The sequence below is a fragment of the Triticum urartu genome, chromosome 3, assembly GCF_003073215.2.
Source record: "Triticum urartu cultivar G1812 chromosome 3, Tu2.1, whole genome shotgun sequence".
NCBI classification, from domain to species: Eukaryota; Viridiplantae; Streptophyta; class Magnoliopsida; order Poales; family Poaceae; genus Triticum; species Triticum urartu.
In genome coordinates, this window is record NC_053024.1 from 516,329,736 (window position 1) to 516,347,033 (window position 17,298).

A 17,298-nucleotide genomic window follows, 5' to 3' on the forward strand; every position below is an offset into this window, starting at 1 on the left:
TCGTGATCAAGTTGCTTAAAATTCATAATATCGTTCCTAAGGGAGATAACTTTAGCAAGAGGAAAATACTTAGAGATAAAAGCATATTTGCACTTATTCCATGAATCAATACTATTTTTAGGCAAAGAAGAGAACCAAGTTTTAGCACGATCTCTAAGCGAAAACGGAAATAGCTTCAATTTAACAATATCATTATCCACATCTTTCTTCTTTTGCATATCGCACAAATTAACAAAGTTGTTTAGATGGGTAGCGGCATCTTCACTAGGAAGGCCAGAAAATTGATCTTTCATAAAAAGATTCAACAAAGTGGTATTAATTTCACAAGGTTCAACATCGGTAGTAGGAGCAATCGGAGTGCTAATAAAATCATTATTGTTGGTATTGGAAAAGTCACACAATTTAGTATTATCTTGAGCCATCGTGACAAACAATCAATCCAACACACAAGCACACAAGAAGCAAGCAAAAAGAGACGAACGGAAGAGGGCAAATAAAACGGCAAAGCTGAAGTGGGGGAGAGGAAAACGAGAGGCAAATGGCAAATAATGTAATGCGAGGGAGAAGAGTTTATGATGGGTACTTGGTATGTCTTGACTTGGTGTAGATCTCCCCGGCGACGGTGCCAGAAATCCTTCTTGCTACCTCTTGAGCATGCGTTGGTTTTCCCTTGAAGAGGAAAGGGTGATGCAGCAAAGTAGCGTAAGTATTTCCCTTAGTTTTTGAGAACCAAGGTATCAATCCAGTAGGAGACAACGCTCAAGTCACCTAGTACCTGCACAAAAAATCAAGAACCTCGCAACCAACACGATAAAGGAGTTTTCAATCCCTTCACGATCACTTGCGAAAGTGAGATCTGATAGAGATAGTAAGATAAATATTTTTGGTATTTTTTTGTATAGATTGGAAAGTAAAGGTTGCAAAATAGTAAACGAGATGCGATAATAAAAGAGATGCAATATAATAGGAAAGAGACCTGGGGGCCATAGGTTTCACTAGTGGCTTCTCTCATGATAGCATGTATTACGGTGGGTGAACAAATTATTTCCGAGCAATTGATAGAAAAGTGCATAGTTATGAAGATATCTAAGGCAATGATCATGAATATAGGCATCATGTCTGTGTCAAGTAGATCAAAACGATTATGCATCTACTACTATTACTCCACACATCAACCACTATCTAGGATGCATCTAGAGTATTAAGTTCATAAGAACAGAGTAACACATTAAGCAAGATGACATGATGTAGAGGGATAAAGTCAAGCAATATGACATAAAACCCATATTTTTATCCTCGATGGCAACAATACAATACGTGACTTGCTGCCCCTACTGCCACTGGGAAAGGACACCGCAAGATTGAACCCAAAGCTAAGCACTTCTCCCGTTGCAAGAAAGATCAATCTACTAGGCCAAACTAAATTGATAATTCAAAGAGACTTGCAAAGATATCAAATCATGCATATAAGAATTCAGAGAAGAACTAAAATAATATTCATAGATAATCAAGTTCATAAACCCACAATTCATCGAATCTCGGCAAACACACCGGAAAAGAGTATTACATCAAATAGATCTCCAAGAACATCAAGGAGAAATTTGTATTGAAGATCAAAGAGAGAGAAGAAGCCATCTAGCTAATAACTATGGACCCGAAGGTCTATGGTAAACTACTCACGCTTCATCGGAGAGGCTATGGTGTTGATGTAGAAGCCCTCCGTGATCGATTCCCCATCCGGCAGATCGCAGAAAAAGGCCCCAAGATGGGATCTCACGGGTACAGAAGGTTGCGGTGGTGGAAAAATGGTTTCATGGCTCCCCCTGATGTTTCTAGGGTATAAGGGTATATAGAGGCGAAAGAAGTACGTTGGTGGAGCTCCATGGGGCCCACAAGGGTGGGGGCGTGCCTACCCCCATGGGCGCGCCCTCCTGCCTCGTGGCCGCCTCACGGAGTTCCAGACTTCCACTCCAAGTCTCCTGGTTTGCTTTCGGTCCAAGAAAGATCATCGCAAAGGTTCCATTCCATTTGGTATTCCTTTTCTGCGAACACTGAAATAGGCAAAAAATAGAAACTGGCACTAGGCCTCCGGTTAATAGGTTAATCCCAAAAATAATATAAAAGAGCATATTAAAGCCCATTAAACATCCAAAATATATAATATAATAGCATGGAACAATCAAAATTTATAGATACGTTGGAGACGTATCACCGACGCGCACCAGTGATGTCGTTAATCCTTAAAGACATCGTTGTACTATGATCAACAATTTGACCATACTAGTAACTTTTACTTACAACTAACTTGGAGTACTGGAAATATCTGGTTGTTTACATACCATGGAATACAAGTGTGGTTGAAATCATATTTCGCTCATCAGTATTTCAGGACACCGACTCCTTCCATGTGACATTTGACAAGAAACTCGTCTTGACATTTTACATACTAAACTGCTTTAGTATTTTGTCAATATGTATTTTGGCTAAGTCCGATTAGACAACATTATCTCCATAGATCATTATGTCTATTACCAAGACTACTCATTGCTGAGGTGCTTTACTGAAAAACTAGTTTCAATAAAGTCTTAATATTTGTCAAAAAAATCGAATCAACTATGTGTCATGCACACATAGTGTTTAGAAATAATATCATGCTCCACTTACTTTCTTGTAAATACAAGCATATTTGCTTCTACCATTGATATCATATTATTCGATCAATTCATCAAAACAAATATTCCAACTCCACTATGCTTGCTTCAAATCTTTGAAGTTTGCACACTTACTTGTATCCTCTAGATTGAGAAAATTGCCTTGGTCTGTATCAAATATACAACCTTGGCTCTATTTCCATCTCATGGGAAATATTCTGACATCCATCTGATATATCTCATAATTGAAATTTTTAGTAATTGCTAGTTTAATCCGAATTGACTTTAAGTATTATTATGATGAGATAATCTTGTCATAATCAACTCCTTGATCTTTTCATAAACTCATTTGTAACAAGCCAAGCATAAAACATTTTTATCATTTTCAATCTATAGATCCATCACTACACTTTAACTTTTAGTCTTTGAGAGGGTCCATCAGGTTTGAAACTTGAATTATGTGTATGGATACTATCTCGGATTATTCTAGCGTATAGCCAATTCCGGAGTCAGGGCCCATCAACGCTTCTCTATGTATCATAGGTTCATTGTTTGTTCAACAATATTTCATCTATGCACCATGAAGGTTTGCACGAATATTACCAACCTATATATTTGAGCTGCAAGTTCGACCGAAGTAGAGGCTTTTGTATCAGTAGCAGTAAGAAATCTTAGAACCACTTCTAGCGTTTCTTTTCTTCGACCTGGTCACGAAGATTCTATAATCTCATCGATTTGCACTGTCCTCCCACTTAGTATTTTGTAGAAAACATTTTCTTAAAAATTTCCGCACTTTGTGGCAAAACACTTTTGTCTCGACGTAGTGATATAGGAATACCCAACCATTTGGGATAACCTACAAAGTAGCACTTTTAGATTTGATGGCAATCCTTTTTCAGTGTAAAAGCCATAGTCTCTAAAGCATCACATTAAGAGTATATTGGCAAAATCGATTAATGTCATCTTTGACCTCACTATGTCATACATAGTTTGATTACATCTACTCAAAACACTCTACTCTTAGTAGTGTCTCTAGTAGGTGTAAGCTTGAAAACTATGCCCCTCGGGTCTACTTTAATCATATTATAAAAACCAAAAATACCTTATTGCAATTTTTTAATTTTATTTTGTTTTGCAATTTATCTATCTACCAATACAAGATTTGATCTTTGCAAGTAACGAGTTCAAGGGGATTGACAACCCTTTTGCTCGCGTTGGGTCCAAGTATTTGCTTTTGTGTGTGCCAGTGTTGTTCACTAGGATTTGTGTGGTTCTCTATTGTTTGATAACCTTGGTTCTCACTAAGGGAAATATTTATCTCTGCTGTACTGCTCCAACTCTCTTCGGGGAAAATCCCAATGCAGCTCACAAGTAGCAAGCATCTCCGATATGTGCTTCTATCCTTAGAGGGACTTCTAAGTTCCTTGAGGATAGGACTGCATATTGGGTGTTACAAGTTAGTTCTTGTAATAGCTTGGTGGCTCTTTATTGGTCGTCACCTGTTGCATCTTGGCTTTGAGCACCTCTTCGGCATAGAAGAGCTCATTCAAGTGGTCCTCCAAGTATTGCGCATTCTTGCGAAGGCGTTGCTTCTCGCTGGTTATCTTTTAGGTCGCATTGACCAACCTTGACCTAAGTGCATAATGATTAGGGTAGCCAAGCGATTCATTCTAAGTCTCGCTAGCATTGTCATTACTACCTTCCCCACTGTTGGGATTGGGGTCCTGATACGTCTCCAGCGTATCTATAATTTTTGATTGTTCCATGCTATTATGTTATCTGTTTTGGATGTTTTATATGCATTAATATGCTATTTTATATTATTTTCGGGACTAAGCTACTAACCTAGGGCCTAGTGCCAGTTCCTATTTTTTCCTTAGTTTTGAGTTTCGCAGAAAAGGAATACCAAGCGGAGTCCAAACGGAATGAAACCTTTGCGATGATTTTTCTTGAACCAGAAGACAACCAGGAGACTTGGAGATGAAGTCAGAGGAGCCACGAGGCAGCCATAAGGATGGAGGGTGCACCCAAGGGGGTAGGGCGCGCCCCAACCCTTGTGGGCCCCCCATGACCCTCCTGACCTAATTCTTTCGCCTATATATTCCCAAATATCCCCAACCCACCAGATGCATCCACAACTTTTCCACCGCCGCAACCTTCTGTACCCGTGAGATCCCATCTAGGAACCTTTTCTGGCACCCTGCCAGAGGGGATTCGATCACGGAGAGCTTCTACACCAACTCTATTGCCCTTCTGATGAAGCGTGAGTAGTTTACCACAGACCTACGTGTCCATAGCTAGTAGTTAGATGGCTTCTTCTCTCTCTCTTTGATTCTCAATACCATGTTCTCTGTGATGTTCTTGGAGATCTATTCGATTTAATACTTTTTTGTGGTGTGTTTGTCGAGATCCGATGAATTGTGGATTTATGACCAGTTTATCTATGAATATTATTTGAATCTTCTCTGAATTCTTTTATGCATGACTTTATATCTTTATAATTCTCTTCAAACTATCGATTTGGTTTGGCCAACTAGATTGGTTCTTCTTGCAATGGGAGAAGTGCTTAGCTTTGGGTTCAATCTTGCGGTGTCCTTTCCCAGTGACAGTAGGGGCAGCAAGGCACGTATTGTATTGTTGCCATCGAGGAAAAAATATGGGTTTTTCATCATATTGCTTGAGTTACTTCCTCTACATCATGTCATCTTACTTTATGCGCTACTCTATTCTTCATGAACTTAATACTGTAGATGCAGGCAGGAGTCGATCGATGTGTGGAGTAATAGTAGTAGATGTAGAATCATTTCAGTCTACTTGACACGGACGTGATGCCTATATTCATGATCTTTGCCTTAGATATCATCATAACTTTGCGCTTTTCTATCAATTGCTCGGCGGTAATTTGTTCACCCACCATATTATTTGATATCTTGAGAGAAGCCTCTAGTGAAACCTGATACGTCTCCGTCGTATCTACTTTTCCAAACACTTTTGCCCTTGTTTTGGACTCTAACTTGCATGATTTGAATGGAACTAACCCGGATTGATGCTGTTTTCAGCAGAATTGCCATGGTGTTGTTTATGTGCAGAAACAAAAGTTCTCGGAATGACCTGAAACTTCACGGGACAACTTTTCAGAAATAATAAAAAATCCTTGCAAAAGATGAAGGCGAGGGGCCCACCACCTGTCCACGAGGGTGGGGGCGCGCCTGCCCCCTAGGGCGCGCCCCCTACCTCGTGGGCCCCCTAGAGCTCCTTCGACCTCAACTCCAACTCTATATATTTGGTTTCAGGGAGAAACAAATCAGAAGAAGGATTCGTCGCGTTTTACGATATGGAGCCGCCGCCAAGCCCTGAAACCTCTCGGGAGGGCTGATCTGGAGTTCGTTCGGGGCTCCGGAGAGGGGAATCCGTCGCCATCGTCATCATCAACCATCCTCCTTCACCAATTTCATGATGCTCACCGCTGTGCATGAGTAATTCCATCGTAGGCTTGCTGGACAGTGATGGGTTGGATGAGATTTATCATGTAATCGAGTTAGTTTTGTTAGGGTTTGATCCCTAGTATCCACTATGTTCTGAGATTGATGTTGCTATGACTTTGCTATGCTTAATGCTTGTCACTAGGGCCCGAGTGCCACGATTCCAGATCTGAACCTATTATGTTTTCATCAATATATGAGAGTTCTTGATCCTATCTTGCAAGTGTATAGTCACCTATTATGTGTTATGATCCGTTAACCCCGAAGTGACAATAATCGGGATACTTACAAGTGATGACCGTAGTTTGAGGAGTTCATGTATTCACTATGTGTTAATGCTTTGGTCCGGTACTTTATTAAAAGGAGGCCTTAATATCCCTTAGTTTCCGCTAGGACCCCGCTGCCACGGGAGGGTAGGACAAAAGATGTCATGCAAGTTCTTTTCCGTAAACACGTATGACTATATTTGGAATACATGCCTACATTACATTGATCAACTGGAGCTAGTTCTGTGTCACCCTAGGTTATGACTCTTACACGATGAACCGCATCCGGCATAATTCTCCATCACCGATCCATTGCCTACGAGCTTTCCATATATTGTTCTTCGCTTATTTACTTTTCCGTTGCTATTGCTATCATCACTATAAAATACCAAAAACACTACTTTTACTGCTGTTACCTTTTTCTACCGTTACCACTACTATCATATTACTTTGCTACTAAATACTTTGCTGCAGATATTAAGTTTCCAGGTGTGGTTGAATTGAGAACTCAGCTGCTAATACTTGAGAATATTCTTTGGCTCCCCTTGTGTCGAATCAATAAATATGGGTTGAATACTCTACCCTCCAAAACTGTTGCGATCCCCTATACTTGTGGGTTATCAAGACTATTTTCTGGTGCCGTTGCCGGGGAGCATAGCTCTATTCTTTGAGTCACTTGGGATTATTGTCTGCTTATCATTATGAAGAACTTGAGAGATCCAAAAACCAAGATCTATCCCTCAACTACGAGGGGAGGTAAGGAACTGCCATCTAGCTCTGCACTTGATTCACCTTCTGTTTTGAGTAAGCTAGCGACACCTAAACCTGCTTCTGCTATTCGTTCTGATATGTCGCATGTTATTGATGATGCCACTTCTGCTATACATGATACTTATGATTAAACTAATTCTATGCTTGATACTACTGTGCCACTAGGTGAATTTCTTGATGAACAACTTGCTAGGGCTAGAGAGAATGAAAATATTGAATCTGATAATACTGATGAAAGTGATGATGAAGATTCACCTGTTATTCCTAAGGGTTATGTTTTTGATAAATAAGCTTCTTTAGCTATTTTATCTTGCAAAGATAGATATGAACTCAAAAGGTTATTAGCTAAATGGAATAAGCAATCTCTAAATGCTAGGATGAAACCTGACCCTGCTTTTGCTACTTCACCTATCTGTGTTACTGATAAGGATTATGAATTCTCTGTTGACCCTGATATAATTACTTTGGTTGAATCTAATCCCTTTCATGGCTATGAATCCGAAACTGTTGTGGCACATCTTACTAAATTAAATGATATAGCCACCCTGTTCACTAATGATGAGAGAACTCGTTACTTTTATATCCTTAAAATATTTCCGTTCCCATTAAAGGGTGATGCTAAGATATGGTTTAATTCTCTTGATCCTGGTTGTGTGCGTAGTCCCCAGGATATGATTTATTACTTCTCTGCTAAATATTTCCCTGCTCATAAGAAACAAGCTGCTTTAAGGGATATATATATATTTTTGCAAATTGAAGAAGAGAGTCTCCCACAAGCTTGGGGGAGGCTTCTCCAATTACTTAATGCTTTGCCTGATCATCCTCTTAAGAAAAATGAAATACTTGATATCTTTTATAATGGACTAACCGATGCCTCCAGAGATTACCTGGATAGTTGTGCTGGTTCTATTTTCAGGGAAAGAACACCGGATGAAGCTGAAATTCTATTGAATAATATGTTGGCAAATGAAAATAATTGGACACTTCCTGAGCCAGCTCCTGAGCCTATTCCTAAACTAACTCCAAAGAAGAGGGGTATTCTATTTCTCAGTCCTGAAGATATGCAAGAGGCAAAGAAATCTATGAAAGAAAAAGGTATTAAAGCTGAAGATGTTAAGAATTTACCTCCTATTGAATAAATACATGGTCTTAATTTACCGCCTGTTTAAGAAACATATGATCTTAATCCATTACCTATCGAAGAAACTCATAGTCTTGATAACCCGACACAGGTAGTAAAGGTAAATTCTCTCTCTATATATGATAAGGCTGAAATCCCATTTACTAAGTTTGCTAGCCCATGCTTAGATGAGTTTGATACATTTATGGCTAAGCAAGAAGATTTTAATGCTTATTTTGGTAAACAATTGAAATACAATTCAAATATGCTTGAACACTTGGGTGATTATATGGCTAATGTTAAAGATGAACTTAAACTTATTAGTAAACATGCTTCTAGGGTTACCACTCAAGTAGAACAAGTACTTAAAGCTCAAAATGACTTGCTCAATGAATTGAATAGTAAGGATAATGATAATGTTGTCAGAGTTCTGACTAGAGGTGGTAGAATGACTCAGGAACCTTTGTATCCTGAAGGCCACCCTAAGAGAATTGATAAATATTCTCAGAGAAATAATGTGGATGCACCTAGTCCTTCTAATAGGAAGAAAAAGAAAAATGATAGGACTTTGCATGCTTCTAGTGAACCTATTACTGAAACACCTGAGAATCCAAATGATATTTCTATCTCTGATGCTGAAACACAATCTGGTAATGAACCTGAAACTAGTAGTAATGCTAATAATAATGTTCATGATGATGCTCAACCTAGTAATGATAATGATATAGAAATTGAACCTGCCGATGATCTTGATAACCCGCAATCAAAGAATCAACGTTATGATAAGAAAGACTTTGTTGCTAGGAAGCACGGTAAGGAAACAGAGCTTTGGGTTCAGAAACCCATGCCTTTTCCTCCCAAACCATCCAAGAAAAAGGATGATGAGGATTTTGAGCGCTTTGCTGAAATGATTAGACCTATCTTTTTGCGTATGCGATTAACTGATATGCTCAAAACCAATCCTTATGCCAAGTACATGAAAGATATTATTACAAATAAAAGAAAGATACCGGAAGATGAAATTTCCACCATGCTTGCTAATTATACTTTTAAGGGTGGAATACCAAAGAAACTTGGAGATCCCGGTGTACCAACTATACCATGCTCCATTAAAAGAAACTATGTTAAAACTGCTTTATGTGATCTTGGAGCTAGAGTTAGTGTTATGCCTCTCTCTTTATATCGTAGACTTGATTTGAATAAGTTGACACCTACTGAAATATCTTTGCAAATGGCTGATAAATCAACTGCTATACCTGTCGGTATTTGTGAGGATGTGCCTGTTTTAGTTGCAAACGTTACTATTTTAACGGACTTTGTTATTCTTGATATTCCTGAGGACGATAGTATGTCTATTATTCTTGGAAGACCCTTTTTGACTACTGCAGGGGCTGTTATTGATTGCACTAAAGGCAATGTCACTTTTCATGTTAATGGTAATGAGCATACGGTACACTTTCCGAGGAAACAACCTCAAGTTCATAGTATCAACTCTATTGGGAAAATCCCATCGATTATATTTGGAGGTTTTGAATTTCCTCTTCCTACTGTCAAGAATAAATATGATATTCTTATTATTGGGGGTGTGCATATCCCCGTTGAGGTAACATAGTGTTATTTGAAATTTATCTGGTTCCATGTTATTCGGAATGAGTTCATTAACAAGACTTGATCAACCTTGTTAGTGGATTCCTTTTGATGATCATGAGATGGATGAAACTAGAAGGCACAACCTTATGTACCCTCCTCTTACTTTCTGTTATTTATATTAAATAGAATAAAAATAAGCATTTTCCGTCTGCTATCTGATTATCTGTGCAATATAAAAATACCCTAAAAATAAAAGTTCTCCAAATGCCCTAAAATTTAAATATGATATTTTTCTAGAATATTTGAGAATATTTGGCACTGAGAACACGGCAGGGGGTCATCCACCTGGCCACGAGGGTGGAGGGCGCGCCCTCCTGCCTTGTGGGCCCACTGTGGCCCTCCTCCACTTATTCCTGCACCCACACACTTCTTCTTCCTCCCACAAAGACGAATATCCAGCAAAAGCACGAGTTCTAGCTCATCTTGCTGCCATTTTCGATCTCCTTGCTCAAAGCACCTCTCACAAAACTGCTTGGGGAGATTGTTCCTTGGTATGTGACTCCTCCATTGGTCCAATTAGTTTTTTCTAGTGCTTTATTTATTGCAAATTTATGCTGCCTAGGTGACCATATTTTTGAGCTTGCATGTCAAATTTATATGGTCAAAAGTAGTTTAGATGCATGATATAGGCTCTAGGCACTAGTAGGAGTAGCTGCTATCAATATTATTGAGTTTGGCTTACTTTTATTTTGAAGTTACTAAAAATTTCAGAATTTTTTAGAAAATAATGAAGAGACTTTTGAGGGGCTCATCGAGCCGAAGCTTGAAGGAAAAGGCACCGAAGCCCAAATATAATCTGCCTCGCATCGCGGAGGTTCGGTCATGTGAATGGCCTTCCGGTGATTTCTTGAGAGCAGCCGGGATTTATGAAGATTTTTATGAGTTGGCTGAGAATGCAAGCCTCACCGCCTTCCTCCACGACCAATGCGATCAGTATCTCTTACTCACAAATATCTTTGTGCAAAACTTTCATTTCCATTCTAGGAGCTCACCACCTATGGTGGAGTTTTATTTATATGATGAGCATAAGTAGATGTCACTTTATGATTTTTTTCGGGTTTTTTTGATCCCTTCCGAGGGCAGTGTAGAGGAACCACATCGAGACAATGTGGATGGGTTTATTGATACCATCACTGTAGGGGAAACGAGGAAGGTTTCCGATGCACGAATCACTAGCATACATTTTCCTGTTTTACGCTACTTTGCAATATTTGCTAGTCATTGCTTAATTGGTCGTGGAAACTGTGGAAACCTTAGTGTCCCTGATATTATTATTTTGTTCCACGGTTTATTCAGTGATAACTCTGTTAGTATGGGCGGTATTATTGCTAAACGGTTAAGTCTGAACCGTACCAAAGGGCCCATCTTTGGAGGCATCTATGCTTCACGCCTAGCTGCACATTTTAACATACCTATTAGGCATTATGAGAAGGAATAAAAATTGCTACCTCGTGTTTACTTAGATTATAAGAGTATGGTAGCACACGATTTTATTGTTAAGAATAGGGAAGGGGAGCTTAAATACAAATTGTTCTTTGACAAACATCATCCTGAGACTATTACCCTGCCTGCTCCTTCCTTGTTTGATTTATCTGTAGGCCAGTACCTTGTTCCATTAGAGGCTATTCACGCCTATCGGAACCCTACATCAACCACAGAGCCAGAGCCAGAACCACAAATTGAGCCTCCACGACAGTCCAATTACCATTGGGATCCGGAGATGATTGCCAACCAGTGGCAATCAGAGTCTTCTTCTTTGCAGTACGACCCCAACTACTATTATGGATATCTGCCAGGCCAACCGTGGCCATAGACCAACTTAGGCCAAAAGCCTAAGCTTGGGGGAGTACGTATTTCTCACCGACATTATATTCATGTTCACACACTCATTGCTAGATGTCGGTGCTCATACTTTTTCATTGTATCATCCATGCTAGTTTATTTCCCTTTTATGATTTCTTCTTGTGTTTTTAATAAACCTTAAGAAAAAACCAAAAAAATTAGTTGTAGCTTTTAATTGGTTTAATTCCCATGCTTGTAGTAGTAATTAAAAAGAAAACCCAAAAAGATTTCCTGTTCTTCTTTTACTTGTTGGGAGCTTTCCCGTGTAAATAGTTTTATTTCTTTTATTTTCTTTGGGGGTCGATAGGAGAAGACCATGATTAAAATTGTGAAGTGGCTCTTGTTTGCATTATTGTTGATCTAACAAAAGAGCCCATATTGTATTGTTTTCTCCTGTTTATTGAATGCTTGTAGATTCCAGCTTAGTCCAATGCACGTGCACTATTATTATTATCCACATCGTTTGGTCGTGCAAGTGAAAGGCAATTATGACGATATATGATGTACTGACTGAGATGAGAAAAGCTGGTATGAACTCGACCTCTTTTGTTTTTGTAAATATGATTAGTTCATCGTTCCTGATTCAGCCTATTATGGATAAACATGTTTGCAATGACAACTAGAGATCATAGTTTCTTGTGTCATGCTTGATTAGCTAGGAGCTTATAATGGTTTACCTTGCGTGCCAACATGCTATTAAAATGGTTATGATGTGGTATGATAGGGTGGTATCCTCCTCTGAATGATTTAAGTGACTTGACTTGGCACATGTTCACGCATGTAGTTGAGAACAAAATCAACATAGCCTTCATGATATTTATGTTCATGGTGGATTATATCCTACTCATGCTTGCATTCGGTGTTGATTAATTTTAATGCATGTTCATGACTGTTGTCGCTCTCTAGCTGGTCGCTTCCCAGCCTTTTGCTAGCCTTCACCTGTACTAAGCGGGAATATTGCTTATGCATCCAACTCCCATAAACCCCAAAGTTATTCCATATCAGTCCACCATACCTACCTATATACGGCATCTACCTATCATTCCAAGTAAATTTGTATGTGCCAAACTCTAAACCTTCAAATAAATATCCTGTTTTGTATGCTCGAATAGCTCATGTATCAACTAGGGTTGTCCGTATCTTCCATGTTAGGCGGGTTATTCTCAAGAGGAGTGGAGTCCGCTCCTCACTCACGAGAAAGTGGCTGGTCACCGGGATGCCCAGTCCCATGCTTTATGCAAATCAAATCAAAATAACTGCAAACAAAACTCCCCCTGGGACTCTTGTTTGTTGGAGGCACTCGTTGTTTCGAGCAAGCCATGGATTGATGCTTGTTGGTGGAGGGGGAGTATAAACTTTACCATTCTGTTTGGGAACCGCCTATAATGTGTGTAGGAAGGAAGATATTGCCATCTCTTGGTTGTTATGTTGACAATGAAAGTATACCGCTCAAAATATTATTCACCTCTATTTCAAAATCGAGCTCTAGCACCTCTACAAATCCCTGCTTCCCTCTGCGAACGGCCTATCTATTTACTTTCATGTTGAGTCATCATCTTCTTATTAAAAAGCACCAGTTGGAGAGCAGCGCTATCATTTGCATTCATTACTGTTAGTTTACATTGAGTATGACTTAACTGGATCTCTTTTACCATGAATTACAACGTCTAGTCAGTCCTTGATCTTTAAAGGTGCTCTGCATTTATGTTTTGCGGTCTCATAAAGGGCTAGCGACATACCATATTGTTATATCATATTATAATTATTTTGAGAAAGTGTTGTCATCTGAGATTTATTATTATTGCTCGCTAGTTGATTATGCCATTGATATGAGTAAACTTGAGACCTATGCATTATTGTGAATGTGGTTAGTTCATAATCTTTGCTGAAAACTTGAATGCTGGCTTTACATATTTACAACAACAAGAGCAAACAGAGTTTGTAGAAGTTTTTCTTTATCACTTTCATTTTATCAACTGAATTGCTTGAGGACAAGCAAAGGTTTAAGCTTGGGGGAGTTGATACGTCTCCGTCGTATCTACTTTTCCAAACACTTTTGCCCTTGTTTTGGACTTTAACTTGCATGATTTGAATGGAACTAACCCGGACTGATGTTGTTTTCAGCAGAATTGCCATGGTGTTATTTATGTGCAGAAACAAAAGGTCTCGAAATGACCTGAAACTTCACGGGACAACTTTTCAGAAATAATAAAAAATCCTCGCAAAAGATGAAGGCCAGGGGGCCCACCACCTATCCACGAGGGTGGGGGCGCGCCTGCCCCCTAGGGCGCGTCCCCTACCTCGTGGGCTCCCTGGAGCTCCTCCGACCTCAACTCCAACTCTATATATTTGGTTTCGGGGAGAAAAAAATCAGAGAGAAGGATTCATTGCATTTTACGATACGGAGCCGCCTCCAAGCCCTAAAACCTCTCGGGAGGGCTGATCTGGAGTCCGTTCGGGGCTCCAGAGAGGGGAATCCGTCACCATCATCATCATCAACCATCCTCCATCACCAATTTCATGATGCTCACCGCTGTGCGTGAGTAATTCCATCGTAGGCTTGCTGGACGGTGATGGGTTGGATGAGATTTATCATGTAATCGAGTTAGTTTTGTTAGGGTTTGATCCCTAGTATCCACTATGTTCTGAGATTGATGTTGCTATGACTTTGCTATGCTTAATGCTTGTCACTAGGGCCCGAGTGCCATGATTTCAGATCTGAACCTATTATGTTTTCATCAATATATGAGAGTTCTTGATCCTATCTTGCAAGTCTATAGTCACCTATTATGTGTTATGATCGGTTAACCCCGAAGTGACAATAATCGGGATACTTACCGGTGATGACCGTAGTTTGAGGAGTTCATGTATTCACTATGTGTTAATGCTTTGGTCCGGTACTCTATTAAAAGGAGGCCTTAATATCCCTTAGTTTCCGCTAGGACCCCGCTGCCACGGGAGGGTAGGACAAAAGATGTCATGCAAGTTCTTTTCCATAAGCACGTATGACTATATTCGGAATACATGCCTACATTACATTGATGAACTGGAGCTAGTTCTGTGTCACCCTAGGTTATGACTGTTACATGATGAACCGCATCCGGCATAATTCTCCATCACCGATCCATTGCCTACGAGCTTTCCATATATTGTTCTTCGCTTATTTACTTTTTCGTTGCTATTTCTATCATCACTACAAAATACCAAAAACACTACTTTTACTGTTGTTACCTTTTGCTACCGTTACCACTACTATCATATTACTTTGCTACTAAATACTTTGCTGCAAATATTAAGTTTCCAGGTGTGGTTGAATTGACAACTCAACTGCTAATACTTGAGAATATTCTTTGGCTCCCCTTGTGTCGAATCAATAAATTTGGGTTGAATACTCTACCCTCGAAAACTGTTGCGATCCCCTATACTTGTGGGTTATCAAAACCTATGCCCCGGGTCTATTTTCCATCATATAAGTTTCCGGTCTACAATATTAGTTTCCGATTTACTATTTTTCAATCTTTTACTTTTCGATCTATAAACCAAAAATACCAAAAATATTTACTTTACCGTTTATCTATCTCTATTAGATCTCACTTTTGCAAGTAACCATGAAGGGATTGACAACCCCTTTATTGCGTTGGGTGCAAGTTGTTTGATTGTTTGTGTAGGTATTGGTGATTTGTGCGTTGTCTCCTATTGGATTGATACCTTGGTTCTCAAACTAAGGGAAATACTTATCTCTACTTTGCTGCATCACCATTTCCTCTTCAAGGGAAAAACCAACGCAAGCTCAAGAAGTAGCAGGAAGAATTTCTGGTGCCATTGCCGGGGATATCTACGCCAAGTCAAGAAATACCAAGTACCCATCATAAACTATCATATCTTGCATTACATTATTTGCCTCCCGTTTTTCTCTCCCCCACTTCTAAAATGATTTTCGAAAAGATTCTCCCTTTTATTCTCCCTTCTTTTGTTCGATCTTATGTTTGCTTGTGTTTCCATATGCCTTCTATTTTGCTTGCATCTTTTCTTGCTAAAAATCTATTGATATGGATCCACTCAAAGTTTTCTACCTGGATCATCTTCGATCCATATGTGCTCGTGTTGAAACCCCAACAAGTTTAGTTGAGGGGAAATCTTTAGATGAGCATGCTGATTTTGTGCGTCATCGTTTGTCTAAAAAGGGGAAGCTCTTATGGAATAAAATAAATTGTTTGCTATGTTATGCTTGGAATCTTTGTGAAATTTGTGATTTACTTGTTGCTCTAAGAACCCTAAAAAAGACCTTCCCTACCTATGTGAGTTTAATGATAATGAAATTTTATCTTCTTATGAAAAGGGTGTTTATATTTACTATGATATCAAACAAACTGAAGAATTTGTTGCTTTTAAGGGTGCTTATGAAGTTGCTTCTTTGATTGAAAAGTATGATATTACTCTCTACAAATCTATTTTTTTGACATACTTAATGTCTATGTCAAAGAATTTATTGAGAGAATGACCGTTGCTTTGGAAGAAAATAATGATATGCATGAATCTATAGATAGTTATGATTCCGATGATTTGATTGAAATATCCCTTGATGAACATGATGCTTTCTATTCTTGTGGCCATAGTGCCAATATTTCTAGAGATGAATTTGCTATAGTTCCTTATGTTAAACAAGAGATTATTGCTATTGCGCCCATACTTGATAGTTCCTTGAATCAAAAGCATGATTGCAATGGTGTTATTATAAATTCTATTAATGTCAATTGTGCTAATAATATGCAAAACCCTAATCTTGGGGATGCTAATTTTTCTATGTCCACAACTTGTTGCGATGATCATGATTGGGGTGATTCTTCTTATAATCTTGAAAATTTATTTAAGCCCCCTGATGAATATGAGATTGATAATAATGTTTGCAATAATACTGAAAGTGGGTTTGGAAGAGTGTCAACTTTAGATCCCACATATTTGGATAATATTCAATCTTATGAAGTTTTTGATAAAAGTGGGTTCGGAGAGGTTATGACTTTATTTTATGATAATCCCACTATTTCGGACGAGTGTCAACTTTGTATGCATGTGGATCATGTTGAGAATATTTTATGTTATAGTTATATTGTTGAATTTGATTATGATCCCACATGTAATTATTATGAGAGAGGAAAATATGGTTTTAGAAATTTTCATGTTGCTAAATTACCTCTCGTTACGTTGAGATTGCTATTATTTATTTCTTCTTCCTTGCATATGCTAGTTTTTGCTTGTCTTGATAATTTGTTTGCTTATATAATGCCTATGCACAGGAAGTATGTTAGACTTAGATGTGCTTGTCACGTGTTTTATGATGCTCTCTTTGTGCTAAAAGGCTTTAAAGAAAAGCGCTTGTTGGGAGACAACCCCAGTATATTTTCTTTATGTTTTCCAGTAAATAATTCATCTAGACTCTGGTTATATGTAGTTTTGTGTTTTAATTAGTGTTTGTGCCAAGTAAGACCTTTAGGATGGCTTACGGTGATAGTTGATTA